This window comes from Triturus cristatus, chromosome 9, assembly GCF_964204655.1.
Source record: "Triturus cristatus chromosome 9, aTriCri1.1, whole genome shotgun sequence".
NCBI classification, from domain to species: domain Eukaryota; kingdom Metazoa; phylum Chordata; class Amphibia; order Caudata; family Salamandridae; genus Triturus; species Triturus cristatus.
The window spans coordinates 644907277-644925299 of record NC_140592.1 but is presented as its reverse complement, the minus strand read 5'-3'; the positions used below and the strand labels follow the sequence as shown (position 1 = coordinate 644925299).

General features: G+C 41.1%; 1 protein-coding gene across 1 annotated transcript in view; it reads right to left on the bottom strand.

Moving 5' to 3' along the window:
• Positions 1-17749, bottom strand: part of LOC146798429 (myb-related transcription factor, partner of profilin-like) — a 91129-nt gene extending 73380 nt beyond the window's left edge. Inside the window, exon 1 of the mRNA XM_085627968.1 lies at positions 17596-17749. The gene's annotated coding sequence lies outside the window, so the exon portion shown is untranslated. The remainder of the gene's footprint in view (positions 1-17595) is intronic.
• Between the last annotated feature and the right edge of the window lie 274 nt (positions 17750-18023).

The window sequence follows — 18023 nt, the reverse complement described above, 5'->3', positions numbered from 1 at the left end:
GTGAGAGAGGCTGTGGATCAGGGGGGAGAGGCAGTCCTAATTCTGCTTGACCTGTCCGCGGCATTTGACACGGTCCATCATGGTGTTATGATGGACCGGTTGGCTAAGACAGGAGTGGTAGGTACGGCCTGGAGTCTCCTGAAGTCTTTTTTGACCGATAGGACCCAAACCGTGGAGCTGGGGGCTGAGGTATCTAAGCCGTTTGCTCTCCCGTGTGGGGTCCCACAAGGGTCTTCTCTCAGCCCTACTCTCTTTAACGTTTACGTCAGCCCCCTGGGAGATTTGATTAGATCCTACGGCCTCCAACTTACTTCATACGCTGATGACACGCAAATCGTGTTATCAATCCATAGAGAATCTAAAGTGGATATGACAACAAGGTGTCATGACTGTCTTAAAGATATTGCTGGTTGGATGGCCGCGAATTGCCTCAAACTGAACGCTGCCAAGACAGAGGTCATGATATTTGGAAACAATCCAAATACCTGGTCGCCTGCCATGTGGCCTGAGGCCCTAGGGAAGCCACCAGCACCCACCTCAAAAGCCAGGAACCTAGGCGTCTTGATGGATCAGAAATTGGACTTTGGTGGTCAGGTCAGCGCAGTGGTGTCCTCTTGTTTTCATATTATCAGAATTCTTAGGAAGATAAAATCCTTCCTTTCCAAGGATGGTTTCCGGCTAGCCGTCTCTGCTTTAGTCTTGTCACGCCTCGACTACTGTAATAGTCTGTACCTCAATTTGAGGAAAAAGCATCTGTACAGACTACAGGTGGTTCAAAACGCGGCAGCAAGACTACTGACCGGGGCCCCCAAGTTTGTTTCAATTAGGGAAGGAATGAGGAAATTACATTGGCTCCCGATTCACAGACGCTCACAATTTAAGGCCATTTGTACGGTCTTTAAGGCCTTGAAAGGCTCTGGCCCAGAGTTTTTGAGAGATTGCTTTAAGCGGTATGTACCAGTGAGGGCACTTCGCTCCGCTGAAAACAACCTTGTGGAGGATCCCAGAATAAAAAAGGCCAACTGGGGTGGAAAGATGTTCTCCTTTGGCGCCGCCACCATTTGGAATTGTCTCCCACAACATCTTAGGAGGGAGGTTGAACTTATGCCTTTCAGGAAGGGGCTGAAGACCTGGCTATTTAAGGATTAGTTCCTCGGTCTTCAGGGTTAATCAGCATTTCAGCGCCAGGACACCTTCGGGTATTAGTGCGCTTTATAAACTCCTAAATAAATAAATAAATAAATCAGCGAAACATCACTTCGCCGGGACACCGCCACCAAGAGACGCCAGCCCATCGGGAACATCGTATTTGGCTCGGCGGTATTCCACCAGCCCGATAGCAGCGAGTACTGGCAGCCAGCAGAGAAGAGCGCCGCAACAGCAGTCTTCTGTCTCCATCTGCAACATCCTAATTTGGCGGGTGGGAGACTGCCAACTCTGCCGTCTTCTTGGGACTGCGGATGTACGGTGGTGAGATTTCAGAGTCACTTGTAAGCCTGCCTGCCGATCTGGATACACATTTCACTTTGCCTGTCATACTGCCAATATATAAGGGCCTGTGAGACTGGCCTTCTTTCCTGGAAGCATTCCTCATCATACCAAGTATATTTAGGTTTATTGACAGGACCTTGGTTAGTATAGTTAACCAGGCATGTCCACATTAGTTTAATCTCCGTTAGCAATGCAGGGAAAGTGTCCAAAATAATTTTATTTGTAACACCCTGGTTAGTAAAGAAGACCTCTTCCATCCTATTCAATAAAGGTTATAGGTGAGGAATCTCAGCTAGATATGTATCATACTTCCAGTGTATTGCTTTCCTATTATTAGCCGATTCAATTGGGACATGGTAGAGGTTACCTGTATAGATCTGGGTCCATTTACGCTAGCCCCAAGTTCAAGTCTCACTGTGAGAAGGTCATGCTCTCTTTCTAACTGCCTCACTGCATGCATGTAGCTTACAATAACCCAGTTCTCAAGGGTGATTAGAACTTAATCTACGAGTGAGCCCCTAAGACCTGCTCCATGGGTGCTGATAGTTGGGGAATCAGAAATAGTACGGCCATTAAATGGCTGAAGACACATCTCTAGTAGGCGAGTTACAAATGCCTCCCCCTTTCTACATGGCTTATCTTATTCCATATCGGGTTCAGGTATTTCAAAACAACAATCCTCCATCAAAATCTCATCACTGCCCATTCCATCTATTGAGCGGACAGCGAAATCCCCACTAATCAAAAGGAGATGTTTTCCCATCTCAACCTTACATTCCCCCATATCCAGGGGATTTTGACTTTTTAATGGCTCTATATAGATCAGTAAATTAGATAGAGAGATAGCGATAAGGGAGCATGAGAAAGAGAAAGATGTTCTTTAAAGAAAAAAGGATGGGAGTTGCGCGGAGCGGCGATTCAAGATGGCCGCCGGGTGATGAGCTCCGTGAGAACGAAGCCGATCCGAGAGTGAAGGCTGCTCTTGCATGCAACGGAGCTATGTTTCCAGGATGGAATTCGCAATAGGAAACTACAGAGTCTGACTTTGCAAGTTTTTTTGACCAAAATGCGGTCTTCTTATCCTTTTAATTGCGCATTTTCTGCTTCCCTCAGATGGCGGCCGCCATTTTGTTTTTTCTACAGCGTTTTTTTTCTATCTTTCTGCTGCCACTGAGTTCTTTGACCAGCTCCCTGTTGTTCTTCAACGGTGTCACTGTGGCTGCTGCGTTGGTTCATATTATGTCATCTTTTTGCGCAAAAAATTGTTAGTGGTGGAACTCCTTTGCTACCTCTGTGGATTCCTTGGATTATATTCTTCAACAGCTAATGTAAGAGAAGCCAGGTCTGTTTACCTCAAGCGTCGTCTCCAGCCTTCTTCAATATTACGACACACCCTCATTTTTTTTTTTTTGGGGTCAATTTTGACTGTTGGTACTGCTGGTTCCTTTTTCTTTTGCCACTTTATTCGCTTTTTTCTTCAGTTGTGCTTTCAACGTCCCAGTATCCTTCGCTGTGTTGTCTCCTGGAACTTCCGTCTTCGGCTGCGCTTCCTCTTGCTATTGACTAACCAATATCACCGCTGTCCTGCCTGCATTCCTCCATTTGTTATTTGTGTCGTAGTTGGTTGAGATACCATCAATATGGAGGGTGCACACTCAACTAAACCTCATGGTGGCTCCACTGGGGGTAGGAAGGACTCAGGTAACCCTTCTGTCAAGCGTACTAAAAAAGACCCGCCTTCCCCAAATAAGTCTCCGCTGCCTCTCACTCTTGAAGACATTATGGAGGAGTTACGCCTTATTCGTCGTTTTATGACAGACACTGTTGCTACACTTCAGAGGTTAGATGAAAAGTGGTCTAGTTTGGATACGAGACTTTCTGAGGTGGAACAGAGGATCAGTGACGCCCAGGATGTTGTCACTAAGGTTGACGCTCTTACCAAAGAGGTTGGCCAGCTCAAGAAGGTTGCGGAGGATTTGGAAAATCGCAATAGGCGCAACAACCTGCGCATTTATGGTATTCCGGAAGGTTCGGAAGGGTCGGATATGATCCAACTCCTAAAGTCTCAGGTTCTTCAAATTGTTGGCCTCCCGAAATCCTCTGACTTCAACATACAACGTGCTCATCGTCTGGGACCTAGGAATACATCTTCTGCATCTAAACCTCGGGGAATTATTGCATATTTCCTCCTTTATTCAGACCTTATGTCCATCCTCCAGGCTGCTAAGCAGCACAAGCAAATGATTTGGTCGGGGCACAAGGTCTTCTTCACTCAGGATGTTTCCAAGCCTACGGCCTCCCGTCGTAAGGAATTTTTGGACCTCAGGCCTGCCTTGAGATCTATGAATGCACGCTATGGTCTAATCCACCCTTGCTTTTTCAAGGTGACTTATAAGGAGAGAACTTTTAGTTTTGAGGATCCTGCCGATTTGCGGAAGTTTATACATACTCACAAGGGAGAGCTTATGGAATTGAGCAAACCCTAGTTGTATTTCTTTTTTTTTTTTTTGGGTATTTGACCATTGTGTTTGTTCTAAAACTGTTTTGTTATAAGTCATGCAGTTTGTGCGCTTCTTTGGCTCACTCCTGGTTTTTCCTCTTGTTTTGCAGGAATTCCCTATGTGGTGTTCTTGTCAAGGTCATCCTCTGTCCCATCCTGCTGTATACAGTGTTTATCCCCTCCCGTTGCTGTTTCTTTCCCTAGATGTTTGGTAGGTCCCTTCACTTGTCTTATTTGATACTACCAGTTCTAGTTTTATATAATATAGTCTTTCGTCTTTCAGTTTTTTTTATTTTTTTTATTTATCTGTTTATTAGTCTGTTTCGTAGTATGTTCTCTTATGTGCTCCTCTCGGTGCGGCTGCCTTGTTCTTCGCCGCCCCCCTCTCACAGTAATGTTTTTTGTTCAACCGTTTTCTGTGGCTAAAGTCTGCTGGCTTTTTGTCACCCTCCTTTGGATGCCTTCTGGGGGTTTATGTACCCCTGCACCCTCCTCGCTATCCTTCCCCTTTTCCTCTTCGTTCCTTCCCCCTTTTTGCTGCGTATCCTCCCTTTCCTCACTCCTTTTTATCCCTGTCATCTCTACTCTTTTGGCAACCTCTCCACTCTTTGATACACCCCACATTTTCTTTTTTTTCTTTCCAATCATGGTACTTCTTTCAGTGTCCTATTTATTAAACTTCCATTTTCAGTCTGCTTTTCATTCTCTATCCTGTCTTAACTTCCATACTCTTTTCTGCTTATCTTTACTTTATTTCCAAAAATGAATGGTTTTCGTGTTATTTCTTGGAATGTTAAAGGCATTCGCAACCCTGTCAAAAAACAACGTGTACTATCTCATTTAGCAAGGTTGAAATGTCATGTTGCACTGTTGCAAGAAACCCACCTCAATTCTCAAGATTTGTCTTCACTCCGTAGACAATGGGTTGGGGAGGCGTTCTGTTCCCCAGCAGTCAATAGTAAAAATGGTGTTCTTATTTTGTTTTATAAGTCATTATCTGTTCAGTTGCACAGTGAGCTCCATGATACGTGTGGTAGATGGCTATTTTTAGATGTTACTGTTAATAATACACAATTTTCCTTTTGTAATGTTTATGGCCCTAATGGTGTTGATTTATCCTTTTGGAGGGATTTTTCGAAGCTTCTTTCCTCTCATGCAAGCGATAATTTGGTGGTGGGTGGTGACTGTAACCAACTAATGGATCCATTTTTAGATCGTAAATCACACACCAGATATGTTCCCAATAAGATGCAAAAGTCCTTTTTTAATGCTATTTCCTCTAGAGGCCTTTTTGATTTATGGAGACTTTCTCATCCAGATACTTTAGAATTTTCCTTTTTTTCTCCAGTACACTCCTCACATTCCCGTATAGATTATCTTTTTCTCACACAGCATTTATTCCAATTTATGATTAACTCGGAAATTGGCTCAATTCTTATATCTGACTATGCTCCGGTTATTATTGATATGGACTTTCCCTCACCTACTCCCATTTCCAAGCGTTGGCGCTTTAATAATTCGCTCCTCCTAGACTCACAGTTTGTTGAGCAGTTTATTTCTTTTGCAAAGGAATTTTTTATAAATAATCTCCATTCTACTCCTCATTTTCACTCCATTTGGGATTCCTTCAAAGCTGCTGCTAGAGGTTTTATTATTGCTTTTGTCTCTCGGAAAAGGAAAACGGCTTTATCAAAGTCGGCCCAAATTCTTAAACAAATTAAGGGCCTGGAGCATCTCTATTTTACCACCAACTCCTCAGAATCACTCTCTTCCCTCATCAAAGCAAAAATGCAATATAATAAACACTCTTGGGATTCTGCTTGTAATAATCTTCTCAATTTTCATTCCAAAATGTACGGGGGACGCAATAAGGCTGGTAAGTCTCTTGCTACTTATCTTAAAATTAAAAAACAAAAGTCTAAAATAATAACTATTACTGACTCACAAGGGACTCCTCAGTATACTGATGAAAAAATTCTTGATTGTTTTGTTCAATATTACTCCACACTTTATACGCCCGAATCCGCTCCCTCGCCTTCTCAAATTGACTCCTTCTTTCAGTCTCTCCCCAAGCCCTCGGATAGCTTTGCGGATCTCTCCTCCCTGGACTCTCCTCTCTCAGAGAAAGAATTACTTAATGCTATTACTCTTCTTCCCAAAGATAAAACTCCGGGCCCCGATGGTTTTACGGTTCGTTTTTTTCTCCACTTTAAGGACATCCTACTACCTCATTTATTTTCTTTGATTAACTCCTATGTTGCTCAGGGAGAGTCCCAGGGCTCTTTCACTCAGGCTATGTTATGCTTAATCCCTAAAAAAGATAAAGACCCCTCCCTTTGCAAAAACTATTGACCTATTTCTTTAATAAATACTGATTGTAAAATTTACGCTAAAGTTTTGGCCTCTCGTATCAATAAAGTTATTCCTGATCTCACTAACATTTATCAATCCGGGTTTGTTAAAGGTAGATCCATTACTGACAATTCTAGAACTTTTCTTAACATTATTCATTTGGCCTCCAAAATGGATTCTCCAATCGCTGCCATTACTTTAGATGCTGAGAAAGCGTTCGATAGAGTCTGTTGGGATTTTATGTTTGGTGCTTTGCGGTGGCATGGCTTTAGTCCTACCATCATTCATTATGTTAAATTGTTATATTCTGCTCCCTCTACTTCCATTTGGGTTAACGGGTCCCAATCCCCTTACTTTTCTCTGCATAGAGGCACCAGACAAGGTTGTCCTCTCTCTCCTCTTCTTTTTATTCTTGCGTTAGAACCCTTTTTGGAAAAAATTCGTCGTTCACCATCCTATACAGGTTTCATATTTCACAACATTGACATTAAGTTTACGGCCTATGCTGATGACATTTTGCTTTACATTTCTAACCCATCTACTTCTTTACCCTCACTCTTCTCCTTGTTACAAGAATATTCTTTGGTTTCTGGATATAAACTCAATATAGATAAGTCTGAGGTTCTACCACTTAATAAATTTTGCCTTCCTCATATGTTTCAGGGTTCAGGCTTTGAATGGAACTCTGGTAATATTAAATGTTTAGGAATTCTTTATGCTAGCACTATTAGAGACACTATTAAGCTCAATCAGAAGGATATAGTTAAAAAGCTCTCTTCTCTTATAGAACGTTGGTCCCCCCTTTTCTTATCCTGGTGGGGGAGGCTGGCCACCATTAAAATGATGCTTCTTCCCATTGTCAACTTTTACCTTTCAATGCTTCCAATTTCCCTTCCACTCTATTTTTTTAAAACCATAAACCGTATTTTTACCTCATTTTTATGGAATAAACGTAAGGCGAGGATTTCTCTCTCCCGTCTTCAGCAACCCAAAGATTTGGGTGGAGTTAACTTCCCCAACATTACTCGTTTTCATTCGGCTTTTACTTTGAAACAAATTTGGCCGTTTCTTTCTGACTTGTCTGACCCCCCTCTAACAGCCTGGAGTGCTATAGAACTTGCGCAGCTTTCGCCCTTCTCATTTGCTGTGGCTGCTCGGCTGTCTCATCCTCCGCAAAGTTTTCTCACTCCTATCTTCAGACACTCTAAAGCACTTGCCCTTTCTGTCTTCCGCTCTTCTCTCTCGCAGTTGGAATTTCATTCCCTAATCCCAATTTGGTATAACAAATTCGTTAAGATTAATCACAAAGCGCTCTTTTGGAAAGAATGGATTGATAAAGGCATTATTTCTTTTGACTCTTTACTCAGCAATAACTCCCTGCGTGACTTCTCCGACATTCGTGCCTCTTTTCACCTTTCCAACGCCCACTCTTCTCAGTATCCCTTGCTTAAAAATTCTTTAGATCACTTTATCTCTCATGGTGCTTCACTCTCTACTGCGGACTCAACCACTTTCCCTCTACCAGACTTCTCTATTCCTCTTAAAGCTGCTGCCATCTACAAATTGCTCTCCCTTTCTCCTGCCGAAAGAACCAAGTCCAAACTTGAACTTTCCTGGGAAATGGATCTAGCTCATGAGTTTTCCCTTCAGGTTTGGAACTCCTTATGGTCAAAATTGCACACTGCTTCGCGTTCTGCAAGCACCACTCAGACTTTGTATTTTTTTTACAACAAACTTTTTTTTACTCCCTCTGATTTGTTTCGTTTCAAATTAATTGATTCTAAAAAATGTTGGTCCTGCCCCTCTGACAACAGTGACTTTTTTCATATGTTCTTTCACTGCCCGTTGGTTAAATCCCTCTGGTCCCGTATTTGGTCTAAACTGAATGAAATCCTAGCCACTGACCACACTTTTGAGATTGTCCATATCTTTCTGGGTGGTATCGCTCCTATATGGAATGTTTCTAGCAATGTACGTAAATTTATAGATTTGTATATAGCCATTTCTTTACAGATTATCACGACTAATTGGAAAGATACCTCTAAGATCTCGTACAATGCATGGTGGAACCTATTGTGCCATCACCACCGGCTGGATCGTGCTTTTGCCACCACTGCTCCTCTTTTGATCAAAAAAGACTTGTTATGGTTGCCATTAACTAATTTTCTCTCCCAATCTGCCCCTTAAACAGCTGTTTGATTGGTTTTTTTTTGTTTTTTTTTCTCTTCCTTGGTCATTGTTCTCATACCGCTTCTTCTACTTTATATATGCATTTATTAATTTACGGTAATTATATGATGCTTATTCTGTACATTGTTTGCATTTTCCCCCTCCCCTCCTCTTCCTTCTCCTCTCCTCTCTTCTCTACCCTCCCTGCCCTTTAATCAAAATTTTTTAAAATGCTTTTTCACTAAGTATATTCCCTATTTTTCTATTGGCATTTGCTAAATTGTATAATTTGGATTTTATTATTGTACTATTGCATTGCCTTTGTTTTACTCTGTACTGATGTTTTACTTGGTTTATGATGCTTAATAAAGCTTTCTAAACTTAAAAAGAAAAAAGGATGAAAAGAGAATGTTTTAATATTGACCAACTAAGGGAAAAGATTAGAATCTTTTCTATTATCAGATAATAAAAAGGAAGATTGCTTAAGAAAAAATGAGGTGTGATAGGACTGAAAATCCAGAAAATTAACTCCATCCATGTGTTTAGGATTTTTAAGTTTACAAAGAGACATTCTAGCTTTTTTATTATGCCATACAAATGACGAAAGAGTACTATATATGCTTTTATAAAAAGATTTAGGGATATTAATCAGAATGTTAGACAAATAAAACAATATTACTGGAACAAGCATCATTTTATAGTGTCTAATCTACCCCACCAGGATAAAAATAAGGGGTGCCAACGTGATGTGGAAGCAGTTAAAGTTGATTGTAATTCTTTTAGATTTAAAGCAACCGTATCTTTAATGGAAGGAGTGAACCATAGCCCAAGATATTTAATTTTAATTGGATTCCAGTGGAAAGAAGAAGATGAAAAGTCGGCATGAAAACAGAAATTGCTTTAAACTAGCATCTGTTGGTACTGGGATTTTGTTTTGTTCCGTTTCAGATCGTTGATCCAAGGGGGCAATATGCATGGTGGATACGGCCCTCTTCCATGCTCCTTTCTGGGGTTTAGTCTTACCTAATAATTGCACACCCCCTTTAATCCCTTTTAATCCCTTTTTATAATTTAGTTTTTAGTTTTTGAGGAATCAATGATTGGGTTTTATTCACTCTCTTGCTGTGTGGTCATGGAATTGCTTATCATTTTTTGTATTGACCTCCCTCTAAAATGGGGTAGGGATTTTTATCAGATTTCATAATATATAGTGTCTTTATTAGTTATAGCTCCAGCTCCCACTTCTGTAGCTACTTTCATTGCTCTATTGTCAATCAATCAATCAATTAATCAGAAGTTTGAATAGCTCAGCTACTCAACCGTGAGGGTTTCAAAGCGCTTATTATCCGTCTGGGTGTGGAGGTTCAGTCGAAGAGCCAGGTCATCAGATCCTTCCTGAATTGGGTCAGCGACGGGGATTGCCTAAGTGGGAGAGGAGGGTGTTTCAGGTTTTAGCGGCGAGGTAGGAGCAGGATCTTCCTCCGCTTCTGGTCTTGTGAATGCATGGATGGTGGCCTGGGCAAGTTGAGGCAGAGAGAAGTTGTCTGGCGGGTACTTGGAATGAGTGGTGGTGGTTCAGATATGCTGGTCCAGTGTCATGGAGAACTTTGCAGGTAAGTTGGCTCTTGTCTGAGCAGTGAACAGTGCTCTCAATTAATAAACACATTGCTTCTTACACTTTTTCCCCCTTTTCCCTTTTTCTTTGCTGACATTTTGAATCGTGTACTGGGGAGCCATCTGTAGACTATTGCCCAGTTGGTAAGCCATTGGTTTCAGTTAAAAGTGGCGGCGAGGTAGAAGTTGAGGGGCATTGTCATGTTTTCCTTCATCCCCCACAATACTGCTGTCAGCGACTCCCTGGGCTTGTATCAATTTCATCTATAGAACACTCGTAGTTGCCGCAGTTTATCATCTTCCTTGGAACAAATCTCCTCTGTCTGTGTTATCTGATCCATTTTATTTTTAATTAATATACAAGTATCTGTAGTATGGCAGAGAGCATAGCCATTGTGTGGTCAGACCCACTAAGTGTCCTCTCCAAAGCATCAGTATTGAAGTTAAAACAGTATGCAGCAAGTGCAAGGCCTTGGATACGACGGTATCCTTTCTAACCACCCTTCTAGGTGAACTTATGGATGGCATTTTACATTCAGGGAAATTAAGAAAAAACAAATCAGCTGTCATCGACACTGATGTCTAGTCACATTTTGATTAATCGCTGCTTGAAATTGGCATGATAGTTCTGAATCCCTGTGTACCTGTGCTTTAACTGTTTGTGCACACCTGCTAATTTTCCCTACACCCTTTTCAGTTACAGTAGGTAGTACGGGAAGATCTAGTAGGGTGTAGTCATAGGGGTCATTGAATCAGTTATTAAGGCCATCAAACTACTTGTTAGTAGAGGGATATCCTACTTGTTTTTTATTTCTTTTAGTGGGATGACCATCAGCAGTATTGATGAAATCTTACTATTCTCCTCGTTGTTATTGAAGCCTGTTCCCCAATTACTTCTATTATCAAACCATTCTTCCTTTTCTTATCTATTACTACTTTGTTTTCCTACAAAAGTGGGCTGGACATTATGATAAAGATCGCTCACAGTGGCTTTGACACTGTATCCAGCAGCCTTCTTCATGGCATCAGGCTCCTCTTGTCTGGCCAGGAGTGACTCCAAAGGTTCTAAGGTTTTGTGGGGGGGGGGCTAATATTTCACAGGGGTTAAAGTACCTTGTAATTTGGATTCTCCCCCTGCTTGCATGGCCATTGCCTTGGTGCCCTTGGAGGACTTAGAAAAGTAGTGCGTAATAAGGGCAGCTGGTGGGGAGATTATATGATTCAGATCTATATAGCGCGGGCCCTTCTGTAGCTGAGATGTCAGAAGATGATTGTACACTGTCATTGAATGCCTCGTAGCTTTTAAACCATCAGAGCCTTTTCCCTTCTTTACAGTGATCTAATATGATGTTGGTTTGATTAGCTGATACTTAATCAGACCCCCCACACAGATATTGAAACTCCGGTGGTTAATATAGTTAGTACTCAGCAATAGTCAATAATCAAATTAAGGGAAATATAGAGTCCTTTCTGTCACTGAAGATACTGGGCTCTTCACAGGTAGCTTGCCAGAGGTGGTGATGAACTATAACAGGCAATGTTGAAAGGTGACTTTAATATTAATGTAAATCATTTCAAAACATTGGGCACTGCTGTCTTTGGGCCCTTAATTTCCTGAAGGAACACTATCACAGCCCGTTTCTGCTAATGTTAATGTTTTACACCATTGCATTTTGTCTCTCACATTATTCCCACTCTTATTCTTTTTCATGTGTGTTTCCTAAATATCATACTTGTGCCCTTCTATGTCAAATCCTGCCTTTCCTACATTTCGGGCACTTTGAAATGTATAAATACTCTATGTGCTGCAATATGGCATTGTACACCCACTTGTGATATTTGAACGGAGGTTAACTAGTATTAGAGCATTGGGTTGTGGGAGATCCACTGAAGACAATGGCGTGGTTCAGGACCAATAATGACTGCCATGGAACTCTGACTCCCGCCTTCCAATGTTTGTCTTTCTGTTTCTCCCTTTTTAATTTATAACATTCCACCGTCAGTGGGAGGAATGTTCTAAAAGCACTATAAGGAGCCTGCCCGCATGATTAGTGGGCAGCTCAAATACTGCTTAACTAAACTAAGCAGCTGAACCTGGATTCAAATCTGCTTTTACCTGGAACTACGCCTGCTTTATTTTCCTTGTATGAGGCACTTGAAATCTCTCTTCTCGGTGGTGCCTGGCTCCTATTACAGGTGCCATCTTGTAAAGGTTAAATACCCTATTTTATGATTTTTTTTGCACTTTTATTTTAATTAGAAATTGTTTTACCATAGATCATGCAGCAGGGGAGCCTGCCTGCATTATCAGGAGTTGCTGGACACCCTTAGAAATTGTTTTAACCCACCGGTTCTATCGGTTGTCTGACATGCATGAATCATGCCTCAGCTCCCCCAACTGCCCCCTCTTCATGGAGAGGCATTTAAACAAGCTTGCAGTTTGTCCATGCCGCTAACATGCCAAAGGCAAGCCCGACTGCAACACTTCAAGCCCAGATAGTGCATAGAACATGAACCACTGCTAGTTTTACCCCAGGTCCTACTATTAGAATGGGTTACTCGAGGGAGGAACTCATCGCCATCCATAATAAAAGTAAGTCCTATTTCTGCTATGTATTAGACTCATTTGCAGAGCCTGTGTCTCTGGAATACTGTTGCAATACTGGCACGTTTCAGCTACACATAGATGACCACCCAAGAGTGGCCAAAGCACAGAATCACTCTAAGCAATGTCTCACACAGGCAGCCACAACTAACATGTTATTAATTCCAGATCCTTATTAAAACATAAATAAGTTGTCACTTACCTGATTCAATCCCAAAAGTTAGATATTCTGTTTATTACAGAAACCTGGGGTGACCAGGCGTCCGGCCCAGACTTTGTTGTAGCCACACTACCAGGATGTATGTCATACAGGTTACACAGAGTAACCAAGAGAGGCGAAAGCCTTGCCATTATTCAACTTGCCCACAAAAAAGTGAGCTTTCAACCTGTTATGTTATCACATTGCAAAGCCCTTGCTTTCAACACTGAATTGACTAAAGCCCACTCTTTTAACGGTCTACTTCTAAATCGCCCCCTAGACCCCAGACAAGCTTTCTTCCAAGACCTCATCACTATCTTAAACCCTTTGCAAGTCTCATTGATTTTAAACTCCTGGGAGACCTCAACTTTTATCTAGAAAATTACACTGATAAGAACACACAAACTCTACTCGAGATGACAGCTAATTGTGGTTTTAGTCAGGTAGTGTTAAGCTCAATCCACTCAGCCAGGAATTATCTCAACAGCATTTTTACTAATAATTCATTTTTTATTTTTAACCAACACTAGTATACTACCTGTGATCTGGTCTGACCATTCGGTAATACCATTTGATATTAAATTACCACGTCTACCACAACGAAATAGGACATGCTCTAATAATCTCAGTACCCAACCATGGCACAAAAGTTTGCCTGACAAACTACAGCAAGCTCTGCAAGAGTTAGTACTTTCGACGTCAAAGGAGATTGATATTATGGTTAATAATTACACTTCCTGGCTAACAGCTGATGTCAATTTGCTTGCTCCACCAAAGGTTTCTTGCAGCAAAAGAGCACATCCTACAACACTTTGGTTTGCTGATACGCTTAGAGACTAAAAAGAAATGCAGAAGACAAGAGCACACCTGGAGAAAGAATTACAGTGATACCAAGAAAAATGTATACAAACTGAAATTTCCACCTACAAATCAATGATCGGGATGGAAAAGTTCTTTTACTTTTCTGCAAAAAATTGAAGCAGCAAAAAACTCAACAAAAGAAGTTTTCTTAACTGCAAGGAAACGTATAATTCTAGATATAGAGATGACTGCCATTATGGGCAAGATTTTTGTAACAGATTGGCTAGCTTCTTCCAAAACAAAGTTAAAGAAGTCTATGACAAATTTTCTCTCAGTAAGCTTTTACTCAAAACTAGCTCACATGACCCTCCGCGTGATAACAGCTACCTTTTCCATCCATCATCCCCTTTGGTATCGGTTTGTTAGCCCTAAGTTGGCAGGGTATGCCCAGACGTGGGTCCCTTGCTCACTTTGCCACTGGATTCAAGATAGCTTGGCTGATGAGGGTTATGAACCCGAAACCGGTCCCAGGATGCTTGTTTCCAGTCCAGGGAAGACATGGCTTGGCAGTTCGGGCTGGACTGTTCCCATGAGGCACAGGGTCAGACTGATTTGCATATGGCCATGTCTGAACTGGGGTGGTGGAGTGAGCTAAAGAATGATGATGGATTAAACCCAGATCGGTTGACTGGGGGTGAGTGTTTGATTTGCTCAAGCGTTCCATCCATCATTCCCTTTGGTAACAGCTACCTTTTCACCAAATTTACAGAGTCTACTCTAGAGCAGGTATCTCACTCAAAAAGTCTACAAAATATAGATCCCCACTTGACCCTTGTCCCCCCTCTGTAGTTAAACTGGCACCAGACCAATAGTTCTGAATCTCATTACAATCTTACAGCTCATGTTCAATACGGGCATCTTTCTGAAACAATGGAAAACTGCTTCCATATTGCCTCTTATAAAAAAAAGTTTCTTTGGACCCAACAGACACAAACAACTACAGGCCCATCTCCAGATTGCTTTTTCCAATAAAAATCGGCAAAAAGATCATGAATCTGCAATTAGCATCATTCATACAATATAATAATTTCTAGACCCGACTTGCTATCGTTTTAGAAGTGGGCACATCACTGAGACAGCCTTGATTAAGGCAACAGAAGAGAGAGAAACTCTAGATCAAGGAGGTAGGGATGCTCTCTTACTACTCGACCTGTCAGCAGCTTTTGACACAGTCACTCATGAGCTGCTGATAGGTCGACTAGCTGACATTGGTGTTAGAGGAGAGGCACTTCCTCTCCTAAAATCTTTTTTGCCCAGCTGGAAACAATATGTTTCACAAAACGAATTCACATCAGAAGTTTTTTTCCTTCCATGCGGAGTACCACAGGGCTCATCACTGAGCCCGACCCTATTTAATGTCTATGTTTCCAAATTAGCTATCTTTATTAGACAGTCTGGTTTCTTGTTGACCTCCTACGCAGATGACACACAAATTGTCTTCTCCCTAGCTAAGAACGATCTCCACATTGACTCTAGGTTTAGAGAATCTATTCTGCCAGTTAATACATGGATGGCAACCAACTGCCTTAAGTTGAACTCTAGCAAGATAGAGTTCATTGTTTTTGGAAAATCACGCCCTTCTGGTCCCACTCTTGGTGGCCTCCAGAGTTAGGTATTCATCCTATCGCAGTCAAATTAACCAGCAATCTTGGAGTGATTATTGATGGGATACTTGCTTATAAGGAACAGATGAATGCAGTTTCTTCCTCACTCTTTTACACCATTCCAACAATTCAAAAAATTCTACCCTTTCTGCCTTGCTCCTTGCAAAAAACAGTAGTCACTTCGATGGTGTTTTCTAAACTTGACTACTGCAATGGGCTTTTTTCAAACATAAAACAGCAATATCTGAATAAACTTCAGATTATACAAAACGCAGCCGCTCGGCTGTTATTAGGCATTCTTAAATTCAAATCTTTAGCAGGTGCTCTAAAAAAGATTCACTGGCTGCCAATAAGACAGAGAGTGGAATTCACGTCTGTCTGCTGTTTCTAAGACACTGCATGGGATGGGACCTGACTACCTGATGACAAAATCAAGTGGTACAAGCTATCAAGAACCCTGAGGTCTTCCGCAGCATACAATGTCTTGATTCCTAAATATAAGCGCACATCTTGGGGAGGAGGAAGCTTCATTTACAGTGCATCATATTCCTGGAATGCCCTACCTATTCATTTCAAAACAATGAAAAATCTCTTGGCTTTTAGGAATGCCTTAAAAACTTGGCTTTTTAACTCTATATGAAGTATATCATTTGATGCTGTTCATAGGTAGCTCTGTTACGAGCTAGCGCCAAGACACCGCCTGGTGATCGCTGCGCTTTACAAATAAATGAACATAACATAACATAGGCCTTCTGCCTCGCCTATACCAGCTGTTAAAAGTCCTCCCGCTCGTTATAGTCCCTTGACTGTGACCTGCGCCTATAACTCAGGTTCAAGGCATTTAACAACTCTTATAGACCTTGACAGTGGGCTATAATGCTTGATTAAACAAAAAATAGCATGGCCATGGCAAATATTTTGCTTAGATTACAAGCTCCCACTTAATTTTAATTCTGAAACTGATAAATATATGTGTGAAATGTCAGGGCAAAATGAGAAATTACAGGGCGAATCGGCAGCAAATTGCTGATTGTGCTGGTAATTCCTCATTTCTAACTGGACTCAGAGTTTCCTACTTGTAATCGCCTTATAACTCTAGCCTCTAGATACTGGTGTTACCAGTATTGGTAAATCAAGGGGTTTGGATTACCTTATCAGAGCCCTACACCATCATGTTGCAATGGCTTCCAGGCCTTCATGAAAAGTGGACAGTCCAATATGAGTTAAGGTTTTAGTAGAAAAGTGCTCGACAACAGACATTAATACTACAGACAAATACATGCTAAATGTTACAAGCCAGTCAGCTGAGTGCACATGTGAAGCTGGTGATCAGCAAACCTAGCATTGGCCTCAATCCCCGGCGAACATTACAGATGAACCCTTTTATTCATAGACTTTATCTTGTTAATGAGGTGCACAATTTGTTAGACTCAAAATGGGTCCCTAAGCCATCCATGAATGGGAAGAGTCGTTAATGAGGCATATCTTTACCCTGAGATATAAGTAAGAAGATTGTAGGATCCCACAAGACTGCCTATTTAGCCACAATCAAGTTGTTGCACAATTCACATGAGACTGCTTCATTACTGCATCGGAAATACAGATTCTCCATTGCTGAAGACGCCCAATCCCAAAACACCCAAAACCCAAGCAATGACAGCACAAGGTCCATAAATATAAGTGAGCAATGAGTGTCACATTGGACTAAGGATCAATCCTGCCATCGTCTGCTGACCCTGTGCTTTTTGGCCTGTCTTTATTTGAACATCTTCAACTCAAAACAGCCTCCGGAAGTGAGAAAGGTTTATGTAAATGTCTTCTGAAAACATTAATTCATGTTAAAATTCAGTATGTAGGGGGTCAATTGAATCCATATTTTGATTCCTTAATTCCTTTACAGATTTTTCAATTATTTTTTTACTACCTACTTTTTATTCCTGTTTAAGTCCCCTAAACAATGATAGTCGGAGGTAAATTTCACAAATTCTACTCTCAAATGTCTCTGGTTTTTCAGAGATTACTAAAATCTTCAACATGTAAAATTAATTCTGCACATTGCTAAATGGAAAGTATACCAATGCAAAAAGTTCAAATGTACTTTAGAAGTTTGGGCTCTTCATCTCTATTCCAAGGAAGAATGCCTTAAATGCAAATGCAAGATTTAAACTCCTAGCCATTTTAGTGAGATTGTTTTACTCACCAAGATGCAAATGCTGGCAGCCCTTTACACCATCTCTGAAGTGGGCTACTTGTTTTGTAACCTTCTCATGGGTTGTCTTTGGATATGTCTTTACACCGATAACATGGCGAAGATTGACTGTTTCCTATTTTCCTCTTGACAGGTAGTTGAGGCAAAATCTCTGTACATACAACAATCAGGATAAAACACAGCAGGTTTTATTTACTAAAGTCTTGCATTTGCATGGCACAAAGAATTGAAGCACACAATCTTGGTGACATATTGGAAAATCCGCCTCTATATATGTATATATATATATATAGACCACATATCACATAGCATTGCTAAGAAAAAAAAGACACTCAAAATAAGTCAAAAGAAAGAGAGGTGGGAGTAAACAAAGAGTAATGAACGCAAAGGGAAAAAAGATGAAGAAAGAAAGAAAGTTA